This window comes from Mauremys reevesii, linkage group 4, assembly GCF_016161935.1.
Source record: "Mauremys reevesii isolate NIE-2019 linkage group 4, ASM1616193v1, whole genome shotgun sequence".
Taxonomy (NCBI): Eukaryota; Metazoa; Chordata; order Testudines; family Geoemydidae; genus Mauremys; species Mauremys reevesii.
This window is the reverse complement of record NC_052626.1, coordinates 81,921,484-81,938,347: the sequence shown is the minus strand read 5'-3', so window position 1 is coordinate 81,938,347 and position 16,864 is coordinate 81,921,484. Positions and strand designations below refer to the sequence as shown.

At 42.9% G+C, this 16,864-nt stretch overlaps 1 protein-coding gene across 5 annotated transcripts in view; it reads right to left on the bottom strand.

The window, feature by feature from the left end:
• The window catches only part of SHANK2 (SH3 and multiple ankyrin repeat domains 2), a 675,150-nt gene that overhangs the window by 581,230 nt on the left and 77,056 nt on the right, over positions 1–16,864 (bottom strand). Inside the window, exon 1 of one of the 5 annotated variants that reach the window (XM_039536951.1) lies at positions 9,360–9,461. The exons of 3 other annotated variants lie outside the window; for them this stretch is intronic. The gene's annotated coding sequence lies outside the window, so the exon portion shown is untranslated. Of the gene's footprint in view, positions 1–8,051; positions 8,068–9,359; positions 9,462–16,864 lie in introns of those variants that run through there. One more of the 5 variants, XM_039536952.1, reaches the window with a different exon arrangement.

Sequence of the window (16,864 nt, the reverse complement as noted above, 5' to 3'; positions counted from 1 at the left end):
TGGACTGTTATACTGTGTCTAAACAATAAAGGTCATCTCAGATGAGTCTACAGAAAGAATGAATTTACTATTCTAAACTTTAACTTATGAAAACAGCTCAAAGCTTTATTCTAAAGCTCAAGTAAATTTTCAAAAAATGCCTGTGACTTAGGAGCCTAAGACCTATTTTCAAAAGTGCCTTAAGCCTTAGGCTCCTACATCTCATTAATTTTCAATGGTATTTAGACTTAAGTACCTAAATTGCTTTATTAAAATGGAACCTGGGCTCCTAAGTCCCTTAGGGTATGTCTACACTGCAGCTGGGAGATGTGGTTCCCATCACAGAGAGACAGACTCTGGCTAGCTCAACTCGAGAAAGTACGCAAAAAATAGATGTTGCCGCACTATTAGTGGCTACAGCTAGCTTCCCAAGTCCAACCAATCTCCTTGATTGGAGCATAGGTGGCAAGCTTAAGACGCTGCCCATGCTGCAATGTTCACACTGCCATGCTACCTTGAGTTGTGCAAACAGGAGTCCACCTACCTGCAATGGAAATCACACCTCCCAGCCGTAGTGTAGACATGCTTTTTAATGCTTTTGAAAATGTTACAATGAATCTTTATGGTTACTAAATAATAGGTGATGGGTCCATTTAGACTTTCTATTTTTTATTTTATAAACCTCTAAAGTACTAATGATGACTAATCACATCTAATAACCAACAACATCCTTACAGTATAGCTATAGAACCTAAATCAATCAATAGATCAGACAGAGAGCTAGAAAAAATTACTGTAGACTGGTTCCTATCAAGTTTATTTCAGTATCTTATCCCTTTATTCTGGCTAGAGATATGTACAAACTAATGGCCCAATCCTGAAATCCTAGTATATTCAAAATTCCCCAGTGATTTCAGTGAAAGTTTTGTGCGCATAAGGATCAAGTACTAGCTTCCCATTCCCATTCTGTATTTGGAGTCTCTAGACAGGAGATATAGATTTGCTTTCATAATTTTTAATGTACTTTGATTTCTAGGTGAGTTAATTTTTTGACTGATTTGTTATTCTTTCTGGCTCCATAAACCTAGGGCCTTCAAGTTATAGTGCTTCTTACAGATATTATTTATGACACTGTAAAGAACACAGAGGAAAATCAAGGTGATCACAGTCACAAGGAGCTTACAGTCTAAGGCTACGTCTACACTCAGCTTATGTCAGCAGAACTTATGTCGTTCAGAGATGTGAATAAACAACCCGAAATTACACCGACATAAGTGCTCGTGTGCACAGTACTATGTTGGCGGGAGAGATTCTCCCATCAACATATCTTCTGCTGCTTGTGGAGGTGGTTTTTTTATGCCAACAGGAGAGCTCTCTCCCATTAGCAATGAGCATCTTCCCCAGACGTGCTGCAGTGGCACAGCTGCGCTGTACAGGTACACATGCCCTAAGATGACCAGAAATTCAAATAAAAATAATCCATTTGGTGACTAGAAGACAGATTTCTACTCAGTGCAGAGTTTGGTTTGGTTTGATTTTGTTTCAAAATTCAGGGGAGCATTTTAGCACATGCTTAACTTTAAGCATGTGCACACTGTTAAGCACATGCTTAACTGTTCTTCTGAACAGTGATGAATTTAAGGGTAGGTCCATACTTACCGCGCGGGTCGACGCGGTGAGTTCGACTTCTCGGAGTTCGAACTATCGCGTCTAATCAAGACGCGATAGTTCGAACTCCCCACGCGCTCCGGTCGACTCTGGAACTCCACCACCACGAACGGCGGTGGCGGAGTCGACCTTGCAGCCGCGGAGTTCGATCCCGCCGCGTCTGGATGGGTAAGTCAGTCGAACTAAGGTAGTTCGACTTCAGCTACGCTATTCGCGTAGCTGAAGTCGCGTACCTTAGTTCGACACACACCCCCCCCCGTAGTGTAGACCAGACCTAAGTGTGTAATTTTGTGTTTTCATGCATCAGAATCCAGACTACTCAATGTACAAAGGTATAAAGACAAGTCTGGGAGAAGGATACAGAGGCAGGTGGCTTGTTCCATGCAAAAGGAGCAAAGAGAGTGGAGGAGGAGATGAAAGCAAATATGTAGGTGGCAGCAGAGTTGTCCAAGGCCTTAAAGATAAGGTTGAGACAGTGGAACTTGAAGCTGAAGGCAAGATGGAGCCAGTGTAAAGATACACCATAGAGAGTGATATAATCAAGGCAGTGAAAAAATAACATTTTGCTCCTTTCGGCTTATACTATTTCTCTCTTTAAATCAAACTTCCTCTTTAGATAAACTATACTAAGTATTTATAAACAGTAATTATAGTGAAGCTTGTACTAAAGGCCACTTCCCTCTGGAAACCCAATGTCTTAAGTGCCTTCTTTTAAGTAACCATGGTTTCCAGCACATGTTGTTTGACCTTTAGTTAAAGGCCACCTGTTCTATACAATCAACTTTGGCTGATCCCTTGGGTGGTCCCATGGTAGTTCGGGGTCCGTGTTCATTTCCATGGCAGTTTAGTTAGGGTCTCTGGTTTTCAGCTTCCATTTGCCAACAATCAAACAAAACAAACAGATATTCATAAGTAAATTCCTTTGAATGAGTCCAGCTCATATCTCCCAGAGATCTTAAGCATGTTCTGTGCTATGCTCTAGAAATGCAACAATGTTAACAAATTAGATGATATATGAAAAGTATTGCATTTTGATTGGCTGCATGAATTCCAATAAAGCTATTATTCAAAAGTGTAATAGGTTTTTTTTTCCCCTGGACCTCCTAATGTATCTACCTTCTATAATGTTAGCTTCAAAAGAAAATTGCACTTCTGAAATGAATGTCCATAACGCAAAACTTTTCATGTGTTTCTGGATTGAATGATATATATAGTGACTTCAGTACATTTGCAAATGCATTAACCTTCAACTCAGACAATATACACCTCTCTATTCAATACATTTTGATGTTTTCATCAACCCCCTTAACAGAAAATTCTTCAAAAGTTTAAAAAGACAAAGAATATAAACACTTCTCAATTTATATACAGCCACCAATGTTTTATTTTGTTCATGAAAAGACCCCTAAAACAATGGATGCTATAGTTTATCTACAAAACCCTGGACAGAAGATCTTAAAAGGCGCATAGCTATCAACATACAAAAGAGTTTGTGTTTTATTATCTCAATATGTTTTTTTCCTCAATTATTTAAAAGGAGAGTCTTACTGTATGAATAGTTAGCTATTCGCAGTTCTCTGTAAGTGACATTGATGTAATACACTACTATGATTTTAAAAGTGCATTTTCCCTTCTTACTTATACAGTAATAGATAAAGTATAATTCTCTCTCTGGAAAAAGTTCATTTTCCCCTGATATTTTCCCTTCATTACCTGAATAATGTAAGCGTTTTGGGAAAGCAATATTATCTTCCAGCCTTTCTGCTTCCTGCCTCTGTCTGTACTTGGCTACGTAAATATCAAAAAGACTTTAATATGTGGAAGGCAAAGGACACAAGGGAATTAAAAAAGATTTACAATGGGAGGGGGAAAAAACCCCAGAGCTTATTGAAGATATTCACCTCGAGTCCAGCTCCCTGGAGTGCAGAATAACTCAGTTGCTTACTAATTTTCTGTTTGTGCTTATCTGGTCCCCCCACCCCTGCCCCCATCATTGTCAATGAGGAAAACATTTTTGTGATACTTCAAATACAAAGGTAATTAAATTTTATTACAGAAATGCCATCTCTGCCTTGTTACATAGATTAGATCAAGGCACTTAACACAAGAAGATTCTCTTTTTCGGCCCAGCATATGGGTATGCAGATTTCATCATTTGTGGCTTGCTATATATTAAAGTTTTACCTGAACTGACTTCTGTGTTTTTGATTGGGTTCTTCTTTTATTTATTTACTGTTTAGCCAAAAACATTGTTATTTCTTATCATTTACAATGTTTTGGTCCGAGCAAGACTTTCCCAATTAGGGCAAAGGAAACTTCAAAATGATGCTCTATTTTTGCTTAGTAGGATTACAGATATTTTATGTATTAACTGGAACTGGCCAGTAAAATTCAGATGAAAGATTTTTTTGTTGAAATTTGCTGATTCATTGAAATCTAACTTTTTTTTTCAGAGACAGATCAATTTTAATAAACCTGCCTGGTTTCTTGCCAGCTTGCCTGCTTTGCTTCTTGGTACCCTGCCAGGAGGTTTGCCTCACGACCAGGAACCCCAGGGCTTCCAAGATCTGCAGCAACCTGCATGTAGACTGCTCCAGAGCCAGGGTTCTATTTCCTTTTGTGGATCATTTTGAATGTTATTGTTTTCTTTCTGAGTGGCAACAGATCCAAATTTTGAAATATAAAAATCCTCCACTCGGGCCCATCTATATTAGTTAATAATAGAGATGTGTGGAGAAAGTTAGTTCTGATGCCAATTTCAAACCTAACCATGGCACCGCTCAAAATATGGGTTAATTTGGATCATTATTATTAGGTGTATCATAGTAATGCTTTAGATGCCTCTACTAAGATCAAGACTATTTTGCTACACACTGTACAAGGCTAGGGCTAGAACAGGAGTCGGCAACCTTTCAGAAGTGGTGTGCCAAGTCTTCACTTATTCACTCTAATTTAAGGTTTTGCGTGCCAGTAATACATTTTAACGTTTTTAGGAGGTCTCTTTCTATAAGTCTATAATATATAACTAAACTATTTTTGTATATAAAGTAAATAAGGTTTTTAAAATGTTTAAGAAGCTTCATTTAAAATTAAATTAAAATGCAGAGCCCCCCGGACCGGTGGCCAGGTCTCGGGCACTGTGAGTGTCACTGAAAATCAGCTCGCATGCTGCCTTTGACATGTGTGCCATAGGTTGCCCAACCCTGGGCTAGAATATGACCCTTCCAGATTGCTCTTGTGAGGGAGTAAGTTGACATCATGGGTGGCAGTGCATAAACTGTTTGGGAAACACTGCATTAGAGCCATAATTCAGTATTTGCTCTGCTCCTTACTTAAAGTAGATTGTGAGATTACAATCTAGCTCATAGTAAGGGACAGCCCCCATCCCTAAGAGTTTACACTCTAAATAGACAAGACAGACAAAGGTGGGAAAGAGGCAGGATTACTAACCCCATTTCACAGATGGCAACTAAGGCACAAGATTAAATGAGTTGCCCAAGGTCACCAAGTCAGTCAGTCTGGCAGCGCTGGCCATTGAAACCCGATCTCCGGGATTTTGATTCAGGGGATAGAAAGATAACACTCCCACCTTTAAATTCTACCCAGACAAAATGTAGGCAAGTTCCAACCTAGATCCAAAAACATTAATTTCACTAACAGAGTATACTGTTAGCTACCTAGATTTGCTTACTATCTTTAATAACCAGACTAAGCAAATGTTCACTTGTTAGTAGAGAGAAGTACTGAATGAGATTTATGTATATATCTGGTATGCAGACAAAATAGAGACCTAGAAAATAAAATAAAAAGGATACAAGTATTTACAAACAAAGCAGGATTTGCAACAAACTCTAAGCCTTGACTGGCTTAACTGCCAGATGTAATTCTGCATTTAACATTAAAAATAAATAACAGGCCAGCTTGCACAATGATATTTCCTTAGCGTGCCTAGAAGGATAATTCTCTCCTCTGCATTAGACAGAAACCACATGAATGTGCCCAACCCAAGAACTGCAGAACTATCAGATCAGAGCACCAGACTTTTTCAGTGAGTTACAATAGCTTTGGCTCAGGGATTTAGATTATTCTGAACCATTCCTCCTCCATTGTAGCACATGGCAACAAAAGGTAAATCTATCCTATACTGCTGTCAGCCTACCATAAAGCTTCCACGGTTGTGTCAACATGGTCAAGGTTTAGGTGACCAAACAGAAAACAAAAGGTGAAATTCTGCATGTGACAAAAGGTTTCAATGCAATTAAACAAACCACATACCTTCTTTCATAGTTAAAAGAGAGTCATTTTTCTTCCCTGCCCTTCACATAATACGAGAGTTAAACAACCACCCCCACACACACCACCACCACCACTTGGCTCTTTATTTAGTACTTTACATCTGGAGATTCCAGTGCTTTTCAGAGGAAAAGAAACATCATCATCACCATTTTACGCAAGGGGAAACTGACAGGGAGGTGAAGTAATTCACCTGAAGTCACACAACAGGGTGTTGGCACAATCAGGAATAAATATCAACTTCCCTTGAACATAGTGGGCCTGATTCACAGCTGTGCCTCCAGGAGGTGTAGCACACAAGACATAGCCCAGTGGAGTGGCAGGGACAAGAGTAGCTTATGTGCCATCCTAACTTTGGGCTGCTCCAGGGGCCAAAAAATCCTTAAGTTACAACAGTTCCAGGAAGCCCATCCCGGGTTTTACTGCAGCCCAGAATCCCTATAGCACTAGGGTTGCCAACTTTCTAATCCCACAAAACCGAACACCCTAGCTCCACCCCTTCCCCAAGGCAACGCCCCCTGCTCCACCCCTTCCGAGACCCTCCCCCCCGCTCACTACATTCTCCCTCCCTTGGTGGCTCACTCTCCCCCACCCTCACCACTTTCACTAGGCTGGGGCAGTGGGTTGGGGTGCAGGAGGGGGTGAGGGCTCTAACTGGGGGTGCAGGCTCTGGGGTGGGGCCAGAAATAAGAGGTTATGGGTGCCACAGGGGGCTCTGGGCTGGGGCAGGGGGTTGGGGTGCAGGAGGGGGTAAGGACTCTGTCTGGTGGTGCGGACTCTGGGCTGGAGAGAAGGGGTTTGAGGTGCAAAACGGGGCTCCAGGCTGGGGCCAAGGGGTTCGGGGTGTGGGAGGAGGCTCTGGACTGGGGTAGAGGATTGGGGTTCAGGGGGTGACAGCTCCATCTGGGGATGCAGGCTCTGGGGTGGGGCCAGGGTTGAGGGGCTTGGGGTGCAGGAGAGGGCTACGGGTTTGGGAAGTTGGGGTGCAGGCTTACCTCCAGTGGCTTCTGGTCAGTGGTGCAGCAGGGGTACTAAGGCAGGCTTCCTGTTTGTCTTGGCATCACGGACCGCGCTGTGCCCTGGAAGCAGCCAGCAGGTCTGACTCCTAGGCGGAGGTGTGGCAGGCTGCTTTGCAAGCTTCTCTCGCCCACACGCACCACTCCCACAGCTCCCATTGGCCGCAGATCCCAGCCAATGGGTGTGCGAAGCCAGTGCTCGGGGGCTGCGGACGCAGCGCATGGAGCCCCATGGCCCCCAAGCCTAGGAGCCGGACCTGCTGGTCACTTCCAGGGCGGAGCGTGGTGCCAGGACAGGTAGGGACTAGCCTGCCTTAGACCTGCAGCACTGCCGACCACACTTTTAATGGCCTGGTCGGCGGTGCTAACCAGAGCTATCAGAGTCCCTCTTCTACTGGGCATTCCGGTCAAAAAACGTACTCTTGGTCACTCTACATGGCACACCCCAACACTTCCTGACATCTCCCCTAGCAGTCACCAAGGCCAGGCTTTGCAAGGGGGCAGCAGTTCCACTGTGCCTTCATTAACAGCAGTCTCTGGAAGTGTGATGATGGCCTCTATATACCACCAAAGTTGTGCATAGGGCCAGACTAGGAGGCAATCTCTCCCAAGAATAAGAAATGAAGTAATAGTTTATTACACTGAGATCCTTCTCATGCTTTCTTCAGAACTACCCATTGAGACTGAAAAAGGTAGGGGTGGAGAAGTAGTGTTCTTGTGCTTCCTGTCACAGTTCAGGGCAACGGAACCTGTATTTCCCCCTTGTGGCCCAACAAGGGCACCCACTCTGAGGCTTCCAGCTCCCCAACTGTTTCCTCTTTTGGGTGGAGACCTGAATCTCTCTCCCTTCTGACCAGGGTATTTCCAGGCTGTGCAGTTCCCTGCCTACTCTGTGTTATTCCCACTACAGACAGGTAGTCCAAGGACACCTGCCTGCCTTATATTCAGAGACAGTTAACTGGTGTAATTGCTACATATACAAGGTATTGCACAGAACTTCCCATGCAAGCCTACTTCATTCTTAAGACAAAATGCACTGCAGATAAAACATATTAAAAGACAATAAAGAACTTACATGTATGCTAATAAGCTTACCAGAGTTCACCCTAATATGGATTCTGGCAGCAGCAGTCCTTCAACATCCCACCCAAGGGACTCCTTATGGTTACAAGTTCATCACGGCTTCAGCTCAGAACAGTCTTATGAGGCCTCAGTAGGCACAGTTTTTCCAACCCTACCCTAAGGACTGAGGCCCTCCATGGACCAGGGGTCCGGTTCATTTGCTGGATCAGGAAGAAGGCCCTGAGTCAGTTTAACAATACTTTTTTTTTTAAATAAACAAACACTTTGTTGGTCTCTGGAGAATCCAGTTTGTACTAGTATAGGTGCACCTTTCCACAAGGGTGGCTTCTCTGGAGATGTCACAACCTGCATGAATTTGCCTAATCACCCCTGGTATTATTCTATTTATTTCCAGTGAAAATACATACAATTACACAATAACACCTACACGGTTGCATTTTAATACAATGAATCCCAAAGATATTAACCCCGATTCAAAAATGTTTAACTTACTTCAATACAATTTATCTTAATTCCATAAGGTTTGTTCAAGCTATTACAGGAAATTGTCAGTCTGTCACACTTTCTTCTCAAGAAAGAAAGAAAAGACTGCAATAAAATTATCAGGCTAATTTGTCCTGGATTTCATGTACACCATTCCCACTAGGAGTAGTGTTCATTTCTTAGAGAATTAATTTCTGCCCTCAAAATATATACACATATTATACATATGTTTACACATTAAACAGAGATCAGATTCTGCAGTCCTGACTCATGCAAAACATTACTTGAGGTTTGCTCAAGTAAGGACTACAGAGTTTGGCTGTTCTATATCTAGAGTGACCAGATGTCCCGATTTTATATAGACAGTCCTGATTTTGGGGTCTTTTTCTTATATGGGCTCCTATTAACCCTCACCCTCTGTCCCGATTTTTCACACTTGCCGTCTGGTCACCCTATCTATATCAGGCTGTAAGGGAGTGGACTCACCCCTGCAGCGCCTCCTGCTGGTCGTCGGAGGGAATTAGCTCATCCCAGCTCCAGAGCGCCCTCTGCAAGCCGGTGATCCACTCTGGCCCCCATGTCCTCCCAGGACCCAGTGCCCCGTTATCTGGGGTGCTGCCCCCTGGCAGTAACCCCACAGTTCTGGGTCTCCCCCTTCCAGGGGAACCCCCACCCACTATCCCCACTTCACCTCAATCTTGGCTACTGCCAATCATCACTTAGCCCCCAGTCTGGGGCAGACTGCAGCCACTCATCACAGGCAAAGGGGTTTGGACCTGCTGCCTCTGCCTACCCGTGGGCTGCCCCTTTGCAACCCCAGTACCCAGTTGGCCTTACCCTAGGCCTGCAGCCTGAGGGGTTTCCAGGCCAGAGCTCCCCAGCTCCTCTTGCCTTCCCCAAGCTCTGCTCCGTCTTAGGTACCCAGGTACGCTCCCTAGCAGCCAGGCCCTTCTCCCTCTAAAGGCAGAGAGAGAGTCCTGGCTGCCCTGGCCTTCCTATAAGGCCCGGTTGCTCTGTTTGGGGCGTGGCTCCAGCTGCAGCCACTTCCCCCAGTCAGCTGGGGTTTTGCTCCCTTCCCCAGCCCTAGCCCTCTGCAGGGCTTTTCCAACCCCTTCAGGGCTGGAGCGGGTGATCACCCCGCTAAACAGGCGTTTCCCAATTTTTTTGTAGCATGGACCACATCTTAAGGGAGAGATCGTTTTTTGACCACCTTCCCACCCATTCACAATCACACAGACCACTGCCTTCCCATTTGCAATCCCATAACTTTTCTGTAGCAACTACAGCAATTGCTTAGATGTGAAAATTAATATTAGGAAAGTAATATAGCACCATGCGTGAGTTTTAGCTGTAGTATGACAATAGGAAGGTGGCCACTGACAGCACTGGCAACAACATTATACTGCCCCTGTCTGGGAGTTTGTGGCCTGATCCTACCACTCTTGCAACTACTTGCAAAAGGCGGGCAGAATCAGGAGTTACATTTTCAAAATGCTTTGGAAATAGTTCTGGATATAAGTGCAATTTAGAGGTCTTGTTCCCATTTAAATCAATGGCAAATTGCCATGCAACACTTGCATTTTTGTATTCTGTATTTAAAATGTGCTAAAAGGGTTAGCCTACAAAACCAAAGATTAACCTACCACTAAGGCTTAGTCCAATGACTCATGAAAAGTAAGCTTTCCTGGAAATGTCTAACCAACAGTAGATTCTGCAATTTGTGGAATCCTAGATATCTATATGCCTCAAAACAAATTCTCACTTACAAAATTCTCTCACCCTTGCTGCAGAATGTTGGCTATAAATTGCAGTGATCCATAGCACATGCCTTTCTTGATCTTGTTAAAGGGATACTGTCAAATTTAAATATACATTTGTCTGAGTATTTTTACCTATTATTGTTACAACATCTCCCTGCATATATAATTAGTATAACTGAAAGAGACTATGGAAAAAAATGTTTCCTAGTTTATTCACTTAGTCACTGTCAATGCTTCTCTTGAATCATCACTTTCCCCTGTTGCTTGTGTGGACCTTTAACTCAGCAACAGGGGAGAAAGACAGGAGAACTCGAGAGACAGGTGTAGGACAAGAAATATTTTTTACTCATGTATTTATTTGTAATTGACTAGATTTCATGTTGATGGTACCCCTTTAAAGCCTGATTAGGTGAATTCATTACCATTTGTGATTTCATGAAAGAACACTTAGGAAATTCAAACAAGTGAAATTATAACAGCCTAATCAAGGAATGCAAAGAGAATATAAAAGTGCTTGAAAAACCTTGACTGAATCATGATCTAAAATATTCCTAACAACAGGTCATACAAATTAAGCAAAATCAAACTCCAGGACTACAAATGTAAGCCTTTACCAGCATAAACCTAATAACAGTTACAGAGATCTTTCTAAATCATATATAGGTGATGAATATAGCTGATCATACAGGACCTTATATCCAGAAGCCGCTGTTATAACAGCTGTCATAAGAGTAAGCTGCATTAAGAGGAGATGCACTGACCAAGCAGTGATGCCTTCGGGTAATGTGCTTTTGAAGGGCATGCTTCCCTTAAGGGGCCCAGGAAGCACAGAGATGGGCACCACACAAAAGAACAATCAGGAGGAAATTCAGTGCACTGAAATACATGGCATTTCCTTTTCTCTAGATAGATTTCTTTCATGAAGGTGCAAATCCAACCTATGATTTTTAACCTGATTCTGTCCCTTTTGTAGTGTCTCTTGTAGTAGAGAATAGACCTGGTTCAAATGATGATTCTGGTTACAGATAGGCCCAGTAATTCTTCTCCCTGGGCTCTCTAAACTTCCAGATGGACCAACACAAGCCTGAGATACCTAGTGGCTCTGCACTCTAGATGAAATCCTGAACCATTGAAGGCAAAGAGGTTTGCCATCAGGAAAAGCAAGCCATCAGGGTTAGAATATCTGGATGTATATTTATTTTAATATATAAGAAAGAAAGAAAGAAAGAAAGAAAGAAAGAAAGAAAGAAAGAAAGAAAAGTGAAGTTTTGGGGATTAACCCAGACAAGTGCAGGGATGTGTGAGCACCTACTCTGTAACTCTGCGTGCCTTAAATGCTATGCTGCTGTGGTTCATAGCCCAGACACCAACAGCCACCATGTAGGTCACATCCTGACTTCTACCACCCAGTTACTATTTGCAGAGTGACACTAATACCGCTGCCTCAGCCCTGATTTTCCCCAACACCATCTCCCTGCAGTGTCCAGCCCTCTCCTAGAACACTCACAGAAGTTAAGTTCTTTGCTCCTTTAAAGAATCAATACAATACTGCTCATTAATTGACAAACATTCTTATTTTAATCACAGCACTAAATTGGTTTATAGTAAAAGTAAAACAAGTTTATTAAACAAAAATATATAGATTTAAGTGAGTTCAGGTTCAAGGGATAAAGGCTTGGTCTACACTACCAACTTATGTTGGTATAATTGTTGGTGGAGATATCGCTATGTCAATTAGAAGACTTCTCCCATTGATATAGCTACCGCCTCTTGGGGAGGTGGAGTACCTACGTCAATGGGAGAAGCTCTCCTATTGGCGAAGGTAGCATCTTCACTAAATGCTACCGCGGCACAGCTCCACCAGTGCAGATGTGCCACTGCAGCACTGTAAGTGTAGACAAGCCCAAAGACAGAAAGGGTTACAACCAAACAGAAATAAAAATACACTTTCTAAGAGATAAGACCTAACTACTGTCTTTCTTCAAGGTAGTTTCCTCCCCAATTTTCCTTTTCCAGCAAAGACTGCCTGGCTCTTAGCCAGGTTCCCCGCAGAGTCAAAAGCACTGGCTTTCCTTGTCTCCTGAGGTGTAAAATAACTTAGGAGTTCACTCCCCCTCGTTATATAGATCAGTAAACCTTTGAAATTTATTGTTCTTAAATGTATCCCCAGATAGAGTTCCTTTTTCCTGCTGGGTGTGGAAGCCATGATGTCTGGTGTAGACTCCATGCAGTCTTCTTCCAAAGGGTGATTTTTACACTGCAAATTACCAATTTCTGCAACCTCCAATACAAATGAATAGCCCATTGAATTTGGCCACTTCTGGTTTGAGGTGCTGGCCTCTTTCCTTTTTTTTATTTTTATTTTTTTTTTAAAAAGAGAAAACCTGTTTATCAACTCCCCCTGACATGCCTGGTTTAAACACATTATAAGCATAATTCCATCACCTCTATATAATCCTTTGAGGGTTCACTGTACATACATCACACCAGAATATTAATGATCAGTGAGTTATTAGTTTTTTAATGACATATTATATGACACTTATTACACACATATTATAACAACAGTAACTTGGGGTACACTGAACTGGTCAGACCAACTGAAACTCACTGCTAGATACCAGGGACCTCTTGTCTTCTAGCATAGGGATGCTCTTTAGGGTCACAATGACACAATGCAAATACAGTCTTTATTATGTGCGGTTGGTATGGTATTTCATTTTAATGATGTAATAAAGCCCTCATGCACTCCCACAAAGTTTAAAATTTTAGATGAACAGAAAAATATCTGTACATGGGCACAGGAGGAACGGAGGGTGTGACATTTGTATAATTTAGCCTAAGAAACTGGAATACACGGAGTAAAATATATATTACGTGGCTGCAGGGAATTTTCTAATATAATCTATGAACCACTTCCACTAATGGAAAGTAAAAAAGAACTGCAATATGACTATGTAAAGGCACATTTGTGGCATTAAGAATGATTTTTATTATCTAAAAATGTATTTCGTTCACTCGTAGAAGTTTTACACATACCTATGATTCATTATAGATCAAATACCCTTATTTTACACTGGGTATATTTTTTCCACAGTAAGAGCTGTGGGGAAATAAACACAGAATCTACGTCAGAGCCAGAGGCTGTAAAATAACACATGAAGCCATAACCTCAAGATGCCTTAACTAAAAGTGATCTGAAAGTAATATTTCACTTTGTCTGTGAATTCATAATGAAATATTGCTATTTTTTTCCTTATGTTTGGAATTAGGCTGATTATTTTTGCTCACCCATCATGATGTTCTCAAATCCATTGCATATTGGAAGATATATATACACACCATATAGGTGGACGTAGTATCTATGTGATACAGTAAATTAATTTACTCTTGTGATAAATTGTGCACATAAAACATATCACATATTAGTGGCAACATCACCATCACACTAAGACATCTTTCCTAGGGCCTGTATTCACAACTTAGAAATTAACTTTCCATGAACATTTTTGCCAGCCAAAATAAATGATTCACATATTCACAGAAATAAATATGAGAAAGGCACGAAATTTGTGAAAGAGAATTAATTTTAAAATGTAAACAAATTTGCAAAAGTGTTTTTGCATTATTACCACCTCTACTAATTTGCAGTGATATTGTGTATTTATACGCACCAAAACTGCAGTGTGTAGGTACCAAAGCAATCAGCCAATACACCTATAAATGAGTAATGATTACTACAAGAAAAATTTTCAATGAATAATTCTAAATTCTACCAGTTGTCAGCCTACAGTGGAACAGAAACAGGGCTATAGCAATATATCCGCTCTTTCAAATGATCCTCTAGGAAGAGCTGTGAGTAGCACAATGCAAACAAGAAATATATTACATCCACCTTCAAGAAAATAAGACGGGAGAGAGCTAGAACAAAGAATATTGAAAGAGGGATCTGTTGTGGTAGATGGCACCTCATAGATACCATACATAAAAAGTTGATTTAGAAACACAGAGAAATTAGCATTAGAGTCCAGCAGACCAAATTCTGCTCTCAAATATATAATGAAATGAAGTTGCATGCTTTAACTTGTCTGTCAGCTTTTCTGAAGCACTCATCACCATCGTATCTGGGGCCCGGATTGTCAAAGTGCACAATTTTACCATTGTCTTCAATAGGAGCAGAAGCAGGGCCTACATGCTGTGAAATTAAGGCAGAATTTGTCCTAATGTGAGTAGTCCACACAATTAAAAATTTTAAGAGTTAAATGTTGACGTAATTATCTAAGCCCTGGTCTACACTATGAGTTTAGGTTGAATTTATCAGCATTAGATAGATTTAACCTTGCACCCATCCACACACTGAAGATGTTATTTTCGACTTAAAGGGCTGTTAAAATCGATTTCAGTACTCGTCCCCTGACGAGGGGATTAGCACTGAAATTGACCTTGCCGGTCAAATTTGGGGTAGTGTGTCGCAATTCAATGGTATTGGCCTCCGGCAGCTATCCCAGAGTGCTCCAGTGTGACCGCTCTGGACAGAGGTCTCAATTCAGATGCACTGGCCAGGTACACAGGAAAAGGCCCACAAACTTTTCAATCTCATTTCCTGTTTGGCCAGTGTGGCGATCTGCAGGTGAGCGCAGATCTCATCAGCAGAGGTGACCATGATAGAGTCCCAGAATCTCAAAAGAGCTCCAGCATGGACCGAACGGGAGGTACGGGATCTGATCGCTGTATGGGGAGACGAATCCGTGCTATCAGAACTCTGTTCCAAAAGACAAAATGCCCAAACCTTTGAAAAAAATCTCAAAGGGCATGAAGGACAGAGGCTGTAACAGGGACCTGCAGCAGTGCTGCATGAAACGTAAGGAGCTGAGGCAAGCCTACCAAAAAAACAGAGAGGCAAACAGCCGCTCCAGGTCTGAGCCCCAGACATGCCGCTTCTATGATGAGCTGCATGCCATGCTAGGGGGTGCAGCCACCACTACCCCACCCCTGTGCTTTGACTCCATCAATGGAGTAGCACACAATGGGGATGCAGGTTTTGGGGACGAGGAAGATGACGAGGAGGAGGTTGAAGATAGCTCACAGCAAAGAAGCAGAGAAACCGTTTTCCCCAACAGCCAGGAACTGCTTCTCACCCTGGACCTGGAGTCAGTACCCCCCAAACCCACCCAAGGCTGCCTCCCGGGCCCGCCAGGCGGAGAAGGGACCTCTGGTGAGTGTACCTTTGTAAATATTATACATGGTTTAAAAGCAAGCATGTTTAATGATTAGTTTGCCCTGGCATTCGCAGCCAGTACAGCTACTGGAAAAGTCTGTTAACGTGTCTGGGGATGGAGCAGAAATCCTCCAGGGACATCTCCATAAAGCTTTCCTGGATGTACTCCCAAAGCCTTTGCAAAAGGTTTCTGGGGAGGGCAGCCTTATTCCGTCCTCCATGGTAGGACACTTTACCACGCCAAGCCAGTAGCACGTAGTCTGGAATCATTGCATAACAAAGCATGGCAGCATATGGTCCTGGTGTTTGCTGGCATTCAAACAGCATCCATTCTTTATCTCTCTGTGTTATCCTCAGGAGAATGATATAATTCCTGGACACCTGGTTGAAATAGGGTGATTTTATTAAGGGGACATTCAGACGTGCCCGTTCCTGCTGGGCTGTTTGCCTCTAGCTGAACAGAAATGTTCCCCGCTGTTAGCCACGCGGTGGGGGGAGGGCTGAAGCGATCATCCCAGAGAATTGGGTGGGGGGGCTTAGTTGGGATGGTGCTCCATGTTAACCCGAAAACTGCAGCCCCTCCTCCTTTTAAATGGCCAACCCATTTTAAATGGCCAACCCAACGGCTGCTTGGTATGGGAAATAAGGGCACTGCGGTTTGAAACCATTCCCATATGTATGAAGGTTAAAGAAGCCAAAAGACTGCCTTACCATGGCTGCCTGCATGCCAAATTCTGTTGCCCGGCCCTGAGGGAAAGATTTCTCACACCAAACTGGCATACCCTCAATAAGAGGCAAAATGCGACCTTGTACCGAAAGCACATGTGCTATGTAATGTTAACAGCAAGGTTTACCGTGATAGAGTCTACCCATTGTTCTCTAAAATGTGTCTTTTTAACTACCAATCTCCCTTTTTTTTCCTCCACCAGCTGCAAATGTTTCAACGCTCACACTATCTTCTCCTTCCCAGAGGCTAGCGAAAATTAGAAGGTGAAAAAAATGCACTCGCGATGAAATGTTCTCTGAGCTCATGCAGTCCTCCCACACTGACAGAGCCCAGCAGAATGCGTGGAGGCAGACAATGTCAGAGTCCAGGAAAGCACAGTATGAATGCAAGGACAGGTGGTGGGCTGAAGATGATAGGTGGCGTCAGCTTGGTGATAGAAGGCAAGAGGCAATGCTGAGGCTACTGGAGGAACAAACTGATATGCTCCGGCGTATGGTTGAGGTGCAGGAAAGGCAGCTTGAACACATACCCCGCTACAGCCCCTGTGTAACCAACTGCCCTCCTCCCCAAGGTCCACAGCCTCTTCGCCCAAGAATGCGGTCGGGGGGGGGGGCTCCAGACACCCAACCACTCCACC